Here is an 18,362-nt window from a genome sequence, read left to right as displayed (position 1 = left end):
GTATCATATTCAACCTGATTCAAGTGTTTTTAACCCAGTGTGTAAATGTCGGTGGATAAAATATATATATTTTTAAAATACATTCAGCTTTAGATTGACCAACTGGATCTTGAGTCGGCCTCTGACCATGCAGAGGTGTGACAGGGTAACTGTAGAGATGCTCTTGTTCGTGACATGTAGACTGTGGTGAACCATCCTCTCACGAACCCAGCATGGCCCGGGCTTTACAGTGGATGGCAAATGCAGAGAGTCGTACATATATATATATATATATATGTAGAGAATATCTGCAAAGCCAGTAACGAGTGCAGGTATGTTTTCTACGTGCCAAACAGAAAACCCACAACCTCTTCATTGCCTGCAGTGATTTGGTGACTTCCAAACTGTAATGAGCTTCTTTGAGGAAGGAGCTGAAAAATACATGTGATTAACTAATGAGAGTCTCGCTGCCCAGGAGCTCTTAAGCCCTTTGGACGCACACCGGGAATCGCACTCGTTAAACATGAGCGCAAATATATTCCATGAATGATTCCCAGACCGAGCATCCGATACTTAGTCGCTATGAGATAAATAAGTAACAAACCAGTATGTGTGATTGGAATGCAGGTGAATAAAAATGCGGAAAAATCACTAACATGCAAATGAATTTCACTTTTCGCTGCAGTCGTATTATTTTTCATCGAAACTTTGTGTCGTGAAACTCGTGAAAATAATGATATTTGTGCCTTAGAGTGGATGTTTACTGGCCTTAGCCCAGGAGGTACGTTAATATCACACTGGACCAGTCCAGGTCATATGCAGACTGTTCATGGTTTGTTCCATATCCCTCACTCTAAGTTTCCATACATTTAATATCAAAGTGAATGTGAAATACATCATGCAGATCAGTCTACGGTGCAGATACAGCACAAGAGTCAAACAGGCAAATGTCCACAGGCACACGGTAAAACACCCATTTCATAATCGTGAAATCAGCGTGAAATACAAAATATCTGGTTAAATCGTGGCTTGTTGACGATTCCTGTTGAATCTCTGTACTGGTCTAAAGAAAACGTGTCAGGGTGTGATGATGGAGGAGGGAAAACCTCGGTTTCAAATGTGACACCGATCTTTGCATAAACTCTCAGGCGCCTGCAGGGCAGAGCCAAAACGTGACGTGATGTGAAAACATGAGGTGGAACAAAGCGAGTGAGAAATCAAAGTGACCTTTCAGAAACAGAGACAGCAGTGTTTCAGATACAGCAGGTGGAACAGTGCAGATACTGGTCTTTACTGGGAAATACTGGAAACGATACGATTTCAAAAGTCACTTAAATATCGCGGGGGGGAGAAGTCATGTGATGCACTGGGGGATGTGTGTGTGTGGGGGGGGGGGGGGGTGGGTAGAAATTAGAGTGTGCCCATTCCAGTGACTTCAGACGTCAGCCTAGAACAGTTCAGAGGGAGGTGGGGGGGAGCAGGGGAGGGGGGGGGGGAGGGAGGGGTAAGACAGAGAAAGTAAAACAAGTGTGAAAGAGGAACTTTCGCTCCAAAGTGAAAGTTATGCTGCGACGGCACCTCTTCTATGACAGCAAACTTTTCATCAAACTCGTTCACAGAGATCTCGGTGTCTAGAAGAGTGGGTGATATAACCATGCAGAGCAGAGCGCCCCCTGGAAGCCATGCAGTGAACTGAACATAAACAAAACAACACATGGAAGTGTCATGAAATATCCTGAAAGTGTGGAAATGGTTTGCGTCCCTGACAAAAGGCGTCATATCACTCCTCCTCCTCCAGAGGGCGTCGCTCTGTGGCACTCGTGTTCGCGTTGCGTCTTTTTTCTTTGCTTTTATTGATGTTGTTGTAATTTTCAATTTTTTTTTTTTCCTAATTCATTTTCTATACAATGACACAATATGACTTGATAGGTAAATGTTTGTAATATAGCAATGACAGAGAAATAAATACCATATTGTTCTCGGAAGTAAGCATGCTAAATAAATATACTTAAAAAGGAACAGTTGGACATTTTGGGAAGTTCCCTCATTAGCTTTCTTTCAAACAGCAACACCACTCGCATGTCTGTACAGTAAAGCAAGGATATGGTTAGCTTAGCCTAGCTTAGCACAAAGACTGGAAACAAGGGGAAACAGCTAGCCGTCCAAGGGTAACTAAATCTGCCCACAAGCATCTTCAAAAATCATTTATTGCCTTATTAGGTTTGTTCAATTCCCATTAAAGCTTAAGTGCAAAATCAACAACTTCCAGTTTCACTTGGGGTTTTGCGACAAACCTCTGACAGGAGTTTTGTAAATTGCCAGTTTACTACTTCTAAATATGCTAAGCTAATCTAAGCTAACCATCTCCCGGACATAACTTTATGCAATGGTTTAAAAATAAGCAAATAACTCTACTTCCCATTATGTCAAACTGGTTCTTAACCAAACACTGGCTACATCGATTATCAACAAATGCCACATGTTAATCTGACTGTTACTACAGATCTTCCATAGACTGATGCTAACGTGTTACAAACAACCAAGGGGCTACATGGGGGGAAGTTCTATGGGATAACACATTGTGGTTAATTTTTGACGCTGCAGTTTTGGTGTTAGCTTCTGAAAAGGGAAGCAGATTTATGTGGGGGGGGGGGGGGGGGGGGGGACTTCAGGATGCTGTCATGGACGAGGGGTCGTTCCACATGGCAGCCACGTCCCTGAACCTGCCAGCGGAATTGTGGGGAAAGCAATAGCCATTAGTTTTCCTGCGGACTGCTTTGTGAAATCCCCCTGAAGAGGTCAAAGACATGAAAGTCTCATTGTGAGCATGTGGCTTCCCCCTGCGGTATTAGAAATAACATTTGACTTTGAGGCACAGGTCGCCCGTGGACATCAGTGGGCTTCTGTTTACTCAGAACTGTGAGTAACACATTCATTTTTCTTTGCAGGTGATGAATAAGAGGTTTCAGTGGATGAATTGAAAAGGAAGGATAGTGAAGCAAGGCAAATATATTTTTTCATGGAAACTATCCCTCTGAATTTCACTGGTATACAGATAATTTAAAATAAGCACATTTGTATTAATTTATTTAGGAACATGCAATTATTTTTTAATACAAAGTTCTTATTCACTGTTTTGCATTTTGCATTTCACTTTTTACCTCACTTTTTATATCTTTTATCTATTAGATATTTTTAATTATATATGTTTATGTCTAAATAAATGTAACTTTGTATAAATTAGAAAAAGTGAGTAAATAAGAAGTAAATAGTGAGTAAGTTTACATTGTTTCTTTTTATTGCTTTTCTTATGTGTGCTGTATTTATTGTGTTTTTATGTTTCTATGTTCAACGTATGCACCAATAACCAGAGCAAATTCCTTGTAGGTGTAAACCTACTTGGCAATAAATACTTTCTGATTCTGATTCTGATTCTGATTATGTAGAAATATAACTGTGGGATCTTACCTACATCTGCTGAGGCCCTGTAATATTTTATGTTTTAAGAATTCATTACATTATGAGCGATTTGTCCAGGAACTGCGACAAAGCATTGAACCTTAGATGATTCATTCAGTGCTCACAGAAACCTTAATGCATTTTCCTGTCTACACTTGGTTGGAAATAAGGGACAAAAGTGATAAAGAACAACCAAGGAAAGAAATACATAATTCATAATTCATAAACTTTTCTGTGGCTTGTCAGAACTTGACAGATATTGACCATTTCCTGGCGACTCAGTGTCGAGGTTGTGAAAAACAGAAACTAAAGATTTTCTCCTTTCACAGACAGCAGTTATCTTGAGCCCATTAATTCAGGTGCTGCTTTTTAGGTTTTATACGGAGTCGGGGTCCAGCAGTTAAGTTTTAAAAGGTTACCTTGCGTTGATGAGATACTGAGCCAGGCTGATGTTAGCTGGAGTCCCTGTGATGGTGATCTGACGCTCAGACGAGCCCTCCATGGCGTTTGCAATTTTGATCTGCGCCCCGGACATCTGTCGAATCTCATTTATTTTGGTTCCCTGGCGTCCAATAATGCAGCCTATGAGCTGCACACACAAACCAGATAAACAGAAGGTCTTCGATCAGGAAGCATGGAAACCCCCATGTTATCACACATACAGGGAAATTTACATGATTCACATTATACATTTATGTTTCACCAATTATAATGTAATGTACAGTTTAGTAGATTTGAAAGGTCATGAAATGTTTTAGTTTAGATCCTAAAGATCGGGAATAATTAAAGATCACTGTTGGTGCTCTATGTCTTTTGTTAACACGTTTGATAGAACAGGATTATTTATAAATTATGTAAACTACTATTTGCCCTTCTCCATAACATTTGCATTTATATGATAAGCCATAACCTTTCCAGCATTACTCACATCATTAGGAATGGTGAGTTCATGGGTGCTTGCCGGTGGACTGGTATCCAAACCTGAGCGGAGGAGCAATGGAATAAAAACAATATATCTTCACCAGGAATGTATATGTGTGAAAATAACATATTACCTTATAGGAAACCTATGTAGCTATACAAGTCTTGATACATGTGCATATAGAGTGTTTATTGATCTTCTAATTTAACTAACCAAATAAGTGTTTTAGTGCATTTCCCCCAAAAATATCAAACTGTTGACGGGATGTGACAAATGACCCTTGTTCATCGATTAGATAAATTGCTCCATGTCATAGAGGAAAACGCCACACATGACTGTGTTTATTCATGAGATCCTCCAGTGGTCGCACAGATACACACACAGGACATGATACAGACGAATAAAGTAAAATGATGATGACATTTTGAATACGCTGTTTAAAAGTGAAACCCAGTGTCACTTTGTTTGTGCCTTTCACTGGCATTTTTATCAGACAGAGCCGAGAGAAAATACCCATGAGGAAAAAAACAAATCAAAGAAGGAGAAAATCCACGGGGAGCATGTCATGCTGTGCCGAAAAGAGAGATAAGGTGCAAGGTAGGTGGGGAAAAGAAAAATGTTTCTCTGGATGCAAAGAGAAGGAAGTATCTACAGGGCCTCGTGGGTACGTACCAGGGAAAGCAGGGGTGGTCTGTCCGAGAGGGGTAAAGGGGGTTTGCTGCATAGCCAACTGGTGGAGCTTGGTCAACTGCTGAAGGGTTGGGAGGGAAAGTAGAACTAAGAGGTTACTGATACACAGGTCACACCGAGAAATGAAGCCAAACGGAAAAAAACAGAGTGAGGACATGGTGAGGAGGAGAAGGAGGCCATGGAACAGGGAGGTGGGGGGGGGGGGACAAAAACCGGAAGAGAGAAAGAGATATGGACAGAGGGAGATTGTCTGTAATGGAGCTGAAAAGTCAATGAGACAGCTTCTCATAAACCAAATGCAGGATTTCATTCCAATTCGCCCTCTTGATTGCGATCTGTCTCTAGTTGGAAGTCAAAACTTCCCCGCTGTGCATCATTTCCATCAGGAATGTGGGAAGACGGATAAGTTCAAGTCTCCTTCTCCTTTTAAGAGGAGTTTTAATGAGGGTGGAAGAGACTGTCAAGTCTGTTCTTGAGCGATCGTACCGTCAACCACCGGCTGCACCGGCATCAATCACTGCCCGGCGCTGTATTAGTGGATCTGACACCAGATAGCTCCTGAGAGCTCGAACGACAAGGACAGATGAAGGCAGATTATTAATGGAGAGTAGAAGGTCCACTGGAATTAAAGAAGTGTTGTCATCAAAACTGTAATTAGTGACTTTGGCTTTATAATTGTTTAATTAACAGAAGTTACTGTTTGTTATCAACCAGGTCAGGTGGGAGCTCTGTCCAGCGGCTGAGCTGCAGAACAACCTCCAGCTACATGGACGGCAATTTAAGAGGTCATGATTTACGACTTGCCTATAAAAAACAAACATTTATTTTAAGACCCGTCCCTCATTAGACCGAAATTCTTCAAGTTGAGTCAAGTCGCTCGGTCCCCTTGAGGCGTACAAGCATCAGACTTGGACTCAGTCTGAGAGACACTTAATGAATATAAGCTTTGTCTCAATTCAGGAGCCTTTGTCGGCTGCATCCTTCATCGGCCGCGTAGACTGCGTCGGCCAAAGCAGAATTAGATGGTCCAGTTCGTCCTATTGCATCACCAGCTTGTCCTGCCCTTGAAGCCATTGAACTAGCAACAGAAACATGTTCTTTGGTTTATTAAAAGCGCTGAAAAATTGTTATACGTTCTCACCCTCTCTTCCTGACACTATTACCTTTTTGGAAAACGGTTTTGTCACAGAAGTGCAATGAATCATGGGATATGTTGGGTTTGGAAGCTGGACACATTGGTGGACACAATCTAGTGCCTCTGGGACATGATCGGTCTTCAAATGCAGCCTCTAAAGGTTTAGGATCTCTCCATCACACATTTGCTTGGAGGGATAGCTTGGCTTATTTACTAGATTATGTGAACAGCAATGTCACCCTGATGTTTTTTGCTAACCCCTTTTCAAAATATTGTGAACAGCCGAACTCGATTCCACTGAGACAAAACTCTTAAATACAGATATCATCATTTGAACAAATTAAGAAGAGACTATAGAACTCACATCTGGGTGTGGTATGGCGTACTGTCCCTGAATTGTGTAGGCCTGGAAATATGAAAAATATAAGAAATTACACATTTTTTGCATCTCACATCAATTAAGAGGAAAATAACATCAAATGTAGAATAAATCAGCACGTCTTATACAAACCCCATCTACACTTTGGGATTAAATAACAATTGCAGAAAGCACAGTGCTCCAACCAGCGAAAACTGAGCTCATGTGCTTGAAGCATCAATAAGACCTGAATGATAAAGTTCTATAGAGTGTATATACAAAGTGTTTTCACTTAAATTTCCCATCACAGCTCAGGGTCTCTACTTCATCATAGATCTAATTATCATTACTATATTCACAGCAGAGCCAAAGTGTAGAACAGCTTGTGATGTGTCAACAAATGTCAAGCGTAGTAATATTCAAGTCTTAGAAATCAATGCAAAAATTACAACTTTAATGACTGGCAATCAAGATTACTGTTCACTCACTGAGCACTTTAATAGGAACACCTGTACACCTGCTTATTCATACAAGTATTTGGTCAGTCAATCATGTGGCATCAACCATGAGTCTATTCAGAGAGAACTGAAAAGAACAACCTGAAGTTACCAGCACTTCTGCACAAACATGACACCAAAGCTTTGCTAAGCCAGAGAACAACTACTCACAACTATGTTGAGCAGAGAACCATCTCACAATGAAAACCAACTTTGAGGTGGATGGTCTACAACAGCTGCAGACCTCTGAGGCTGCAGTGGACACAGACTCCTCACAACTAAATGAAGCCAGGTTTGATCGATTAGGATTTCTGCTGAGGCTGCAGATGGTGGAGTCAGAATCTGGCATCAGGAGCAGGTCAACAGCATCTAACCATGGACCAGACCTACCTTAAGTCAAGAGTCCAGGCTGCTGCTGCTGGTGTAATGATAGGAATGTTTCCTCGGCTCTTTTTCGAGTCACTGGCAGCAGGAATGTGCAACTGACACATCAGCAGAAAATTAAGTGAAACAATAACGTCGACATGGAGCAGAATGTGTCTAACATCCTGTAGAATCACTGCCACAAACCCCTGGGGCTGTTTTAAGAGATACACGAGGCACTAAACTCTATTTATCTGGTGTTCCTAATAAAATGCTCAGTGAGTGTATGTTCTAACATTATATTACCACCCATCACTCAAAATGTATATAAAGTGTCTCCACTGCTTCCTGGTAGTTTATAGCTTCATCTCCTGTTTAATCATTTATTCATAAATTCAAGTCGATAAATAAGATGGAAGTTTACAATCCAAGTATAGACAATGTTAGTGTAAAGTGAAGTTACACACCACATTTTGTGTATTGCATCACTTTCAAATTGCAAATGACTGGAGTTTGACATTATACAAACAAACTGCTGTTTCAAAAGGAACCATAATGAGTATGTATGTGTCCTGTTCTTGCTTGATGGTGCTTACAGGTACAGAGCTCTCTGCCCCAGTATTAGTTTCCACAGCCTTACTGGTAAAAAGGGCTGTGGCGGTATAAACCTGTGTATATGAAAGTCAACAGACATGCAGAAGCAGTCAGTAAAAAGTCTCAAGTTTGCTGTAGGCACAAACTAATGAGCTAAAGCTACTTCAGCTCTTACCTGACCACCCGAAAAAATGACTGGGGTGGAGGCCGGCTTTGGGCGATACGGGATGGTGGCACCTTTTGGTGGGGACTAGGAAAAAGAGAAGAGAAGGAAGACGTAGAGCATTTTAAGAAATAGAAATCCTTTTATAATATATGTACACTTAACATGTAGGCTTAGCTTAGCATAAAGACTAGAAGCAGGGGGATACAGCTAGCCTTAAGGTAACACATTCTGTTTGATGAAAAGATTGATAACACTCTCAATTCCTGTCGCTTCTGCCAGCAATAAAGTGAATGAACAGCTTTTTGGTACGGAAATAAAGTTAAAAAGTTAAATGTGAGAGGGTTAAAGTTAAATTTCACTGCCTGTCCCAGATCTGTCCGCCCCAATATGAAGGGCTGGACTGGGAAATAAACTCTCACATGGTCATGGGTCCTGACTTTATTAAGGGAGGGGTTTGAGCCTGTTAGTGTCTTAATCCGAGCCCCTTTCCCACTGGTCAAAAAACCCACTAATATCCGGCTTTTAACAAGAATGGGAATTGATTCAATCTGCATTCACTTCAAGGTCAAGCAGTCTCTCCAGGGTTTTAATCCCTTCCAGCTCCCATCAGTAGTGAAGAAAACACAACACCCGCATGAATGTGCTAATTGGCAGCAAGGTGAGAGAGCGCCACAGGTATTAGTGGGTTTGTGACGTCAACCAGAGGAAAACAAGAACACACAAACCTGTGAATACCTGCTAATTGTGGTTTAAAAAAGGTTATAAGTGATGGACTGACTTTAGAGCCAAGGGGCTATTAAACAAATGGAGAAATACTGAAGTTGAGAGGTGCTGGTAGGAGCTGGAGTTTGTTGCTGACAGGTTCACTCTGTTTCTGGCCTTTATGCTAAGCTAAGCAAAGATAAACAACCATCTATTGGCTTTAGCTTGATTTTCTCATTTTAATCTTCTCATCTAATTCTCCTCAATTAACCTAATTAGCCATTTCCCCAAACTATTCTTTAGAAATACTGTTTCACTTCTAGTCAGGGAGAAACGAAAAGAAACCAGGTCAGGATGAGTGAAACATGATTCACAGATTAAATGCATCTCCATGTCCCTATTTTCTTTGCAAATGAATCCTCTTGTAACTCTCAGACAGAAGGGAGGTGGTTTTCAGTGAAGAAGCTGAGGAGTTTCCAGTGCACAGGCTTACTATAATGACACAGAGTTATTGATTCATGCTGTGCAGCAGAAAGTGTGCTGCTCAAGACAGTGGAGAGAGGGCTTAATCAGATTTCCTCCACAGCTGCTGTCCTGTAGTGGGAGGAGTAGCCACTTATGTGCATTATTATGTGTTTCAAATACAATATGAGGAGAGAGAAAAACAAAGCTCTGGTTTTCATCACAGTTCTGTTGAATAGTTATATGCGTAATACCCAAATGTATTATCAATAACTTCATATACTGATTTGAGTTGCTTTCCAGTAACTGTCCAAAATGCTTGCTGAGTTGACATCTATGGACAACAGGTGATTTCTGGCCTAGGCCCTGATCAGATCTAGTGTTAACAACCATCTCAATCAACTCTGTCTGAATGAGCAGATCTTAAATGAGTATTAAATGAGTCTTGGGTCTGTTTACACATTTCTTGGAGCTTTCCACCTGTGGGTGTTAATAACAGGTCTCAAAAGGGTCATAGACATGCTGAACTCTCTTTATTCTTATGGACGCCATTCAAAAACCTAAGAAAATATATTTATAAGGGATGGTATTACATAAGGTGCATAGGGGATTGAGTTAACTGCCAGAAATGCAACAGAACCCAGAGAGAGAATCAGTTGTTTAAGGTCTATAAGAATAACAGAACTTCCTTCTTAGTGTCATTGGCATAAGTCAAACACACTCTACCTCCAGCATCACCACACAGATTTGTTTGACACACTGGATGATGGCCTCTGGGGTCCCGGAGATTGTCACGGCACGTTCTGTGGAGTTGGGCAGCATGTCCCCTGCCACCTGGACCTGGGCCCCTGTGGACTGGAGCAGATGACAGCACTTTGAGAAACTTGACAGGATTTTCAATTTGAGTTCATACACTGCAGTGCTCTGAAGGCTCAGAAGTGCCCTTCTGCAGGCACTTACTTCCACACACTGACAACCCAAAAGTTCTCCCTGTGCCAATCAAGCCGTCTCTTCCTGGTGCAGACTGGATGAAAAACTCTACACCTTTTTCAACACCCTTGAAGGAGCACCACAATAAATAACCTGTGAGTGATGGTGCACCTGGGAGCGCAAAAAGCTGCCTGGAGGAGCAGCGGGAACACGCCTCTGCTTTTAGCACCAAATCATCTACCACAGTTAAAAACTTGACGTGTGCTATCGAGAGAGAAGTGGTGTCACCCAGAGATGAACGGGCGCGATAAACAAAGCCATAAATTACTGTGGATATAACTTTGTCAAATTAAAATGTACTGCATGAACCAATTAAAAACAAATACAGTCAAGTTGATTACAAAAATGTTGATTACTATAAACAAATTGTGTATAATACTCCCAGAACTTGAGGGAAAGAGAATATTGTGTACTTGTGTATGCGCACACACACACACACATGCACACACACACACACACTGACTCATCTCTCTCTCTCTCTCTCTCTCTCTCTCTCTCTCTCTCTTTCTCTCTCTCTCTCTCTCCATTGCTGACACCGAGTCAGCTGACGTCTCTGACCTGCTACACTTTAAATTAAGATATTTATGAAAAATAAAAAATGCACATCATACCTCTCTCATTTCTTTTATCTTGGAGCCTCCTTTCCCTATGAGGGAGCCACACTGGCTGGCTGGCACCACGAGCCTCAAGGTGACGGGGGGCTTGCTGGTTGCTGGGCTGTTGCTCATGGAATTGATTATGTCCTAGAAAACGAGAAGAACATATATTTTGTATTATTTTGCAAAGGTAACATTTTTCTCTCACTGTTCCTGAGAGAATGAGCGTCAAGGTTTCTGTGAAAGCAGCGAGCAGCCTGGTTCAGGCTGAGCAGATCTCCCACAGGTCACAGAGGACAGAGCGCTGGGTCTCCTCTCTAAGTTCAAACCACAGTGTCTGAGAACGTCAATCAGATGCGACAGGATCAGAGGAGGAGACGGATGGAAGGAGACGATTTCACGTTTATTACAAGCTGGAGATTCCAAAGTCTGTAATTGCGCAGCAGAGAACAGGAATCCTCTCACTGGTGCCTTGAAGCTGGGAGCTGGGAGTTTTAGAATCAATTACATTCTCTTCTGTTTTGCTCTTGTTATGAGTTGCGACAAATTTATATGAAATGTAATGTTTAAAATGCAGAAATGTTATAAGTTGGATATCAATGCTTTTAAATCATCAGGATTGTTTAATTGTTTAGTTCTTTTATAATTGATGATGCTACTTTGGGTTCTTTCTTTCTGTATATGTACTTTTTCTTAACAATGGCTTATTGGCCTGTTTTAGGCTCGGCACGTAAAGCAGGAGATTTACTTTACATGTGTAGAACAAGCTGAGGTGGTCTGAAAGTACACAGAAGGATCTCTGTGCCTGCTGTTTCAAATTGATACAGTAAAGCCTGCGGGAAGATAAAGACAAATGAGCACAAATGGAACCCGGCAGAGGAGAGTAGGTACATGAAGAGAGCAAAAGGGATTTGAGCTCCTGCTGGACTTCATCCGCCTAATGAGCCCAAACGTCAATTTGTCAGAGTAAACACACAAGACTGCATATTTTACACGATATGGAAAACTGTCATATCAAACCTCCTCAAATTTGTAGGCAATCATGGCAAAAGCCTTGAAGATGGTGTCTGTTGGTCCAGTGATGGTCACAATCCTCTCTGGACAGTTTCCCTCGGAAATATTGATCCTTGCCCCACTCTGGAAAAAAGTATGGAGCCAATATACAGAGGTCGATGTGAGATCTTAACCCGGGAGAGTATCTTGTTCAAGTTTGCATTGTTTATTCATTTTCTAATTAAGCGAAAGCCACCAGCCTCATTTATTTCAAGATACTTGTGTTGGCTGATTATTAAAATGATGCCTCTCACCTCTTCTCGCATCTTTTTCACTGTTTCCCCTTTCTGGAAAAAAAAAGAGAGACAAGCATTTTATGATGTGTGCTGTGGTTTTGTCTGAAGCTGCGTTCATACCAAACGTGAATGGAATTTTTACGTTTCACACAGGATTATCTGGAGCAAAGCAAATAAACACAACCTGCAAATAATCGTCGGTGAATGTGTGACCGTGCCTCAGAAAAAAATGTGTCCAATCTCATTGTCAAAACAATTTACTTCGTGTTTGGTGTAACCGCACTGTGACAACGAATACTGGCATAAACACGTTTATTAAAAATACATACCTTTCCTATTATACTTCCCACCTCCTGCAATAAAACACAGAAAAGAGGAAACAGTCATGAATCAGCAAAGAATCCTCTGGATCAATGTGCAGTATTAGCGCTGCTTGCTGTTGTTTTCCCAGGGACAAGGTGTCAGAGTGCAGGGGGGTGCAGAGGACATGCAGCCACACTGGGGCGTCCAGGGGCTGCACTCCTTCATAAGCATGTAATCGCTCTTCATGAGGTTGGTGTGGCCCAGTGGGCAGAGAGCAGAGGGGCAGGCGGTGCCGGCTGCCAGCGTCCAAACCTCCAGACGTCTCCTCAGTGACTGTGAAGGTTGCATCAGTGTGATGTCTAAGCTGCAGGATGCTTGTTGTGCAGAGCCAGGTTTTTTACCACCATCCATCTTTATCTATTAAACACTGCGTAAAAGTCAGACAGCAGAAATACTCTGTTGATGTGCTCAAATATGTTTTGAGAGTAATTTCAAATTGTAATTTAATCAAATTGCCTGTGGGATTTTGAACTGACTCAACATCTGCTTTCTTCAGCCATTTAATCTGCCACGATTTATTTTATTCTATTACAGCAAGCGACTGTGGAAGTCAGTCACTCACAAATTACACGCTGTCTCTTTCTGTGCATTCAGCAACTTCATTACAACAGCTATTCCAGCTCTTAAACAATGAGGCGTCTGACAAGTGCACCATCAATCACACGCACAGTCTACTGCTGAAGTAATGCTCTAAACTCGCCCCTGGGAAAACAACCCAGTCAGCGCTCCAGTGAAACCAGTAAGACGGACATTTAAGAACCAGCTGCAACCAAAGCCAGTGCGCCTTTCATTAGGGAGAATCCATGATTCCATATCGGGCATAAATGACACCGGAGAGATGCTTTGCTTCACTGTTCATTCCTTCGGGCTGGAGGGGTTTTACTGATCGATCTTCTACTTTAAAATACAAAGGTGCTCCATTGGATTCATTGAAGTCAGGGGTCACACTGGTACAGATAATGGTTTTCATATTTTTCCTCTTTAGAAACTCTGGTGTATCTTGGATCATTGTCATGTTGGAAACTCCCTCTCATGCCAGTCGTCTTGAGACTGGGAACCATCTTCTTATTCAGGAGTCGGGCAAACACAATGTGTTCTACCCTCCACCCCATATCATCCACCCCTCCTCCACCTCTATGGCTAACTGTTAGCCCCTCGGCAGTCACTCTGATGGTCCTGGCCAGATCCTCAACACAAATTCTGGATCTTCATCTCATCCAAACAATATTATTTGGTTTCATGTGATAAATGGATAAGCCGCCAGTATTCGTGAAACGTCTAATGTTGCAGTTTAGAGCCATTTTCTGTTATTGGACTACACGGGGGGTTGATTTCATGGAGGCACGGGCCAAGGCTGAAGCACTTATCCCTCTGTTTTTCCAATGCAGGCTTGTGTAAATAGCAAGTCGTGCTCTTATAGGGATGTGCAAAATATTAATATACTATAATATACACAAGATCAACTTCAAAATAGTACAACAACGGTAAAATTCTACAATAATCATAACTGTGAATAATTGAAAACCCTTCAGGTGTCTGTACAGAATGTCCTGTGCTAAACTGCTCATATAAATTCAGGGCAGTGGAGAAAACATCCATCAAACCACATATGCAACCTTCAAGGACACACGACTGAATTCAACACAAAGTCATTCAGACGTCCTTGACAACAAAAACTTAAGTGTCACCCAATGTACATTGGGTGAATCTGGTGAAAACATGTTTGCTGGCAGAGAACCTGCACTCAACAGATCTTACTGAAAATGCTCCACTAACCGACCCAGCCTAGCCCTGAAGGGGAATGAACCCTTCTTCATCCGTGGAAGACAGATGTGGGTCTTGCTGCCAAAGTCCCCCCCCCTGTGGCAGTCGCACGCCACCTCCTGGTAGGTTCTGGCGTCTGTGTGGGCTTGTCCGGCTGCAGGGTTATTCAAACTATCACCTGGTCACCAGAGTCTGGAGGTTCTGCACGAGCAGCCATGCAGTAGTTTGATCACTGAGCTGCAGAATGCCTGGCCCATCAAACAGGGGATGATGTTGGCTCTGGTCTTTGTGCCCCCCCCCCCCATCAATATGTCCGACTCAGTGGAGATGTGTAGTGTTGGTTTTTCCAACTGTCTAAGCGCCAGGAGACCTTCAACCCTCAGTATATTACACACAAACAGCACTTTGCCATTTAAAATACTCCACAGACTTGCTCTGATGATAGTTGCCTGTAGTTTCCAGATGTTGAAAGAATTGCGCACTGCAGTTTTAGCACCTGACTGCATCGGAGCAAGAAAGCAAGAGACACATTTACCAAGCATGACTGAACGTACACAAACAGACCAACACTCATACTCCAACTCTGACCACCTCTAAAAGGGTTCGGGGTTTAGAGGGGGGAGAGAGCATGCTACTCATAACTGCCTGGAAAAGAAAAACACACACAAACAAGATGTTGGTGCCCACTTAGGGTTTACAACCTACACCCTGGGAAACGTGGGAATAAAACCACTAAAGGCTGACAGGAACACACCGAGCAGTGGAAAGAAGAGAAACACAGCAGTAAAAGCTTGTCACTCTTAAAGTCCTGACGTGGAGTTCATATTTCCAAAGGCTTTTCAGCAGCCGATGCAACCAGAGAGCTGGAAATGTGGCAGAATAAAACCAAATACAGATGTGCCAACTCTGTAAAATCGCACAAAACCTGAACAGTATAAAGATCTACGAAGCTTTAAACTTCACCGGAAGCAGCCGAGCCAGCACTTTCATCCCGAACACCAAAGGTGTCATGTTTTATTCCAGGCAAGTCCAACTTGTCGTTCCCAATATCATAAATAACTTAAAGAAACCTGCAATATGCAATTTCTCATCCTGCCGCCCCACAGCCGGTGTGACACTCGGTGCCTGCTTACCTTTCCATGCATGAGGAGGCGGATGGTGAGGGTGACATTGAGGCCACCCTCGGACTGGACTTTGGTGGGCTCCATGCTGGGGGGGGGACGTATGACAGGGTCCGGGAATGGGATGTCCTCAGAAGGAGAAGGAGGAGGGTGGTGTTCCAGCCAGCCGGTCACCTGGCAAACACAAGAAAAACAACTTTTACACTATTTGGTTTACATATATATACAAACCTTCCTGTTTGGAACAGGCTGTTCTTTTCGTCTTTGTTAATTACTTCAGAATTATTCCTTGTGAGTCTTCATCAAACAGTTCTACAAGATACTTTATCTTTTTTGTGTGTATGTGCTGCATGTTGTGTGCAGAGGTTTTTAAAAACAGTATATGGTGCAGAGTGAAGTCAGAAAACTTTGTGTGCATCCTACCTGGTTAATCTGCAATGAATATTTTATAGTGAATGTCTTTTTCATAAAATGACACTGAATTTGCTTTATTACTGTTCACATGTGTGGCTTATATAAAAGTTTAGATGATTTACTTCAACAACCTTTAGTCAGAGGACCTAGAAACAGACGCGTTCAACTCTGTCCACAAACTGAAGGCACACTCCCCCACCCCCACTACAGAGCACCGGTTTCCTGTTTATTATATTTTAATCAATAATTAAGGAATCACATGTTCATATTAAAACTGTGAGACACACAAACTGGTTTGTTTCTCATTTTACTTCATATTACTTTAGCACCAAATGAGGCCTTGGAGGATTTCGAGGGCTGGGTCTTTAATTGGGGCCTACTGCTCATTACCTCTTGGAGAAATGCTTACCTTCCAAAAACACTTGTGGTCACTTGTACTTTAGGAACCTTACAGGTCTCTGTGTCTAACACTGCAGCCGATAGTCCAGACAAACATTTGGGTGAAAACTAAAACGCTGACTTACGACTCAGGGCATCACTTTTACGATGTCCCCACATAATATTTGCCCCATGAAAGATGCATAAATATGCAGAGAAGATCTGAAGATACTCAAGCGTATTTAGATTCATCTCACTATGATATTTTTACAAAGTCAACCAATTGTTTTGCTTTTCAATTGAAGACAAGGAGCAAATCTGCCAGCCTCTGATATGAAGAGTCGAAGAAATCTGCCAAGCTTGGGCCACAAAGGAGTGCATCACAGATTTGACTTAATGAATGCAATGCCTAAACTAGACAGGGCAATTTAATTTGTACTCACTGCACCTGAGTGTGAGCGCAGGGTCTTGAGTATAACGCCACTCTCTGTAATAGAGGTAAAACAACCCCCCCCACACATATGTGCCTCTTCACCGTCACCTGGTTAGTTAGCCCCAGCTCATAAAGCTTTGTTCTGCGCAATCACTTTAAGCTCTAAATCTAAAATGAGGACGTTTAAAAATTATTCTGTGAATAGCTTTTATTCATCAGTTCCACTCTAAGCAGCAAAATGCATTAAATAGTAGAGTTAGAATATTTCTCTCTCCATTCGCAGAATTAAAGAGCTGCAGCTAATCCTTCGTTTTCTAACATGAGGAAAAATGATCGATGCTTAAACCACATATTCCTGAAGTGTGTGACTCTTCCCTTGTAAGATCACAAACAGTTTGAATGTTTAATCACTACTGCTGGAGCTCGGTTATTCCTGTCTGGTGACTTTAATGGCCTCATGTGGATTGGTCCTCCTCTGCAAGCACATCAAATCCAAGGTCATCTAATGTTTGGAACAGCTTATACACCGAGGCTGGGTCAATAGACACTGACTCTTAAATCATGGCCTGATAGACGGTATGTTCTACTCACAACCTAATTCATACACTATTATATACACATCAACACATCACATTTTTAGCATCGACTCCTTCTGCGCTGTCACAACTTTGGACGGATGATATAACTTCTCCAGTGACTCCTGCTATGATCCAGGATATGACTAAACCCGCTTTACATGGACACCTTATCTCCTAAACCTCTCATCAGAAAAAAAAAAAGGCCCAGAGAGCATTAGAATGCACAGCAGGGTTCTGAGAGACGCAAGGACATATTTAAAAATATTCCTTATATTCCTCCTGTTTGTTCTCCTGGACAGTGAATTCAAACCAGAGCCTGTTTGATGGACTGGAACTCTGAGGGCATCTCAGATCTCACAGGCCTGTAGGTCACTTCAAAAACTATATCCACAGTTGTCAGTCAAGTCTCTTTTAAGAAGAACAGGGTCAGCTTGCCACTGTCATGTCATTGTTTCAGCAAAATCTCTCAGAGGAGAAATATGCTATAAAACCTTATCTTCATTTTATGATGGTGTAGTGGGAGAGTGCTGTGGGAGTAACATTTATGGATCCAGATTTGCATTGCGATTTTATCACATATATTCACCCCTAGAAAATGTTCCTCAGCAGCTCAAGCCTATGCTATGAATAAAAAACACAAAGAATTAAGTTTATCTTCCTTTTTTTACACTGTTGTTTTTGATTTATTTAAAAAACAATTTTTATGCAGACAAGAAATCTGTGTTCAATATATTTTTTGCTTCAGCAGACCGTCCTGAAAACTGTTCTTCTCCCACTGGGGAAAATCATCAATGTTCACGGCCGTACAACTCAGACAAATTTTGTTCAGAACTTTGATTCTTTCATCTGATTGTATTGTAAATTGTAGTCTACTGCTGTTTGTTGTTGTCTGCTTCTGATTCATGGTGTTGGACCTTTCTGTTCTTCATCCCTTTCAATATGGAGTCCTCTGTCTCTTCCTATGATCCCAGACCGACTCCATGATGAGGTCTCTGTTGGGGCCACACACTATGACCCCTTGTTCTTCTGTGTGACCGGGCTTGTTATCCAGCTACATAATGAACCTGGGACTGATCAGCAGCAGCCCTGATGGTGCTTCATAATGAATA

The 18,362-nt window shown here is 41.9% G+C and overlaps 1 pseudogene; it reads right to left on the bottom strand.

Moving 5' to 3' along the window:
• Positions 1-1,389: 1,389 nt before the first annotated feature.
• Positions 1,390-15,583, bottom strand: LOC128456501 (poly(rC)-binding protein 3-like; annotated as a pseudogene).
• Positions 15,584-18,362: the final 2,779 nt, after the last annotated feature.

Source organism: Pleuronectes platessa, chromosome 14 (assembly GCF_947347685.1).
Source record: "Pleuronectes platessa chromosome 14, fPlePla1.1, whole genome shotgun sequence".
NCBI lineage: Eukaryota > Metazoa > Chordata > Actinopteri > Pleuronectiformes > Pleuronectidae > Pleuronectes > Pleuronectes platessa.
The sequence above is the reverse complement of the archived record's forward strand: the minus strand, read 5'-3'. Positions and strand labels throughout refer to the sequence as shown.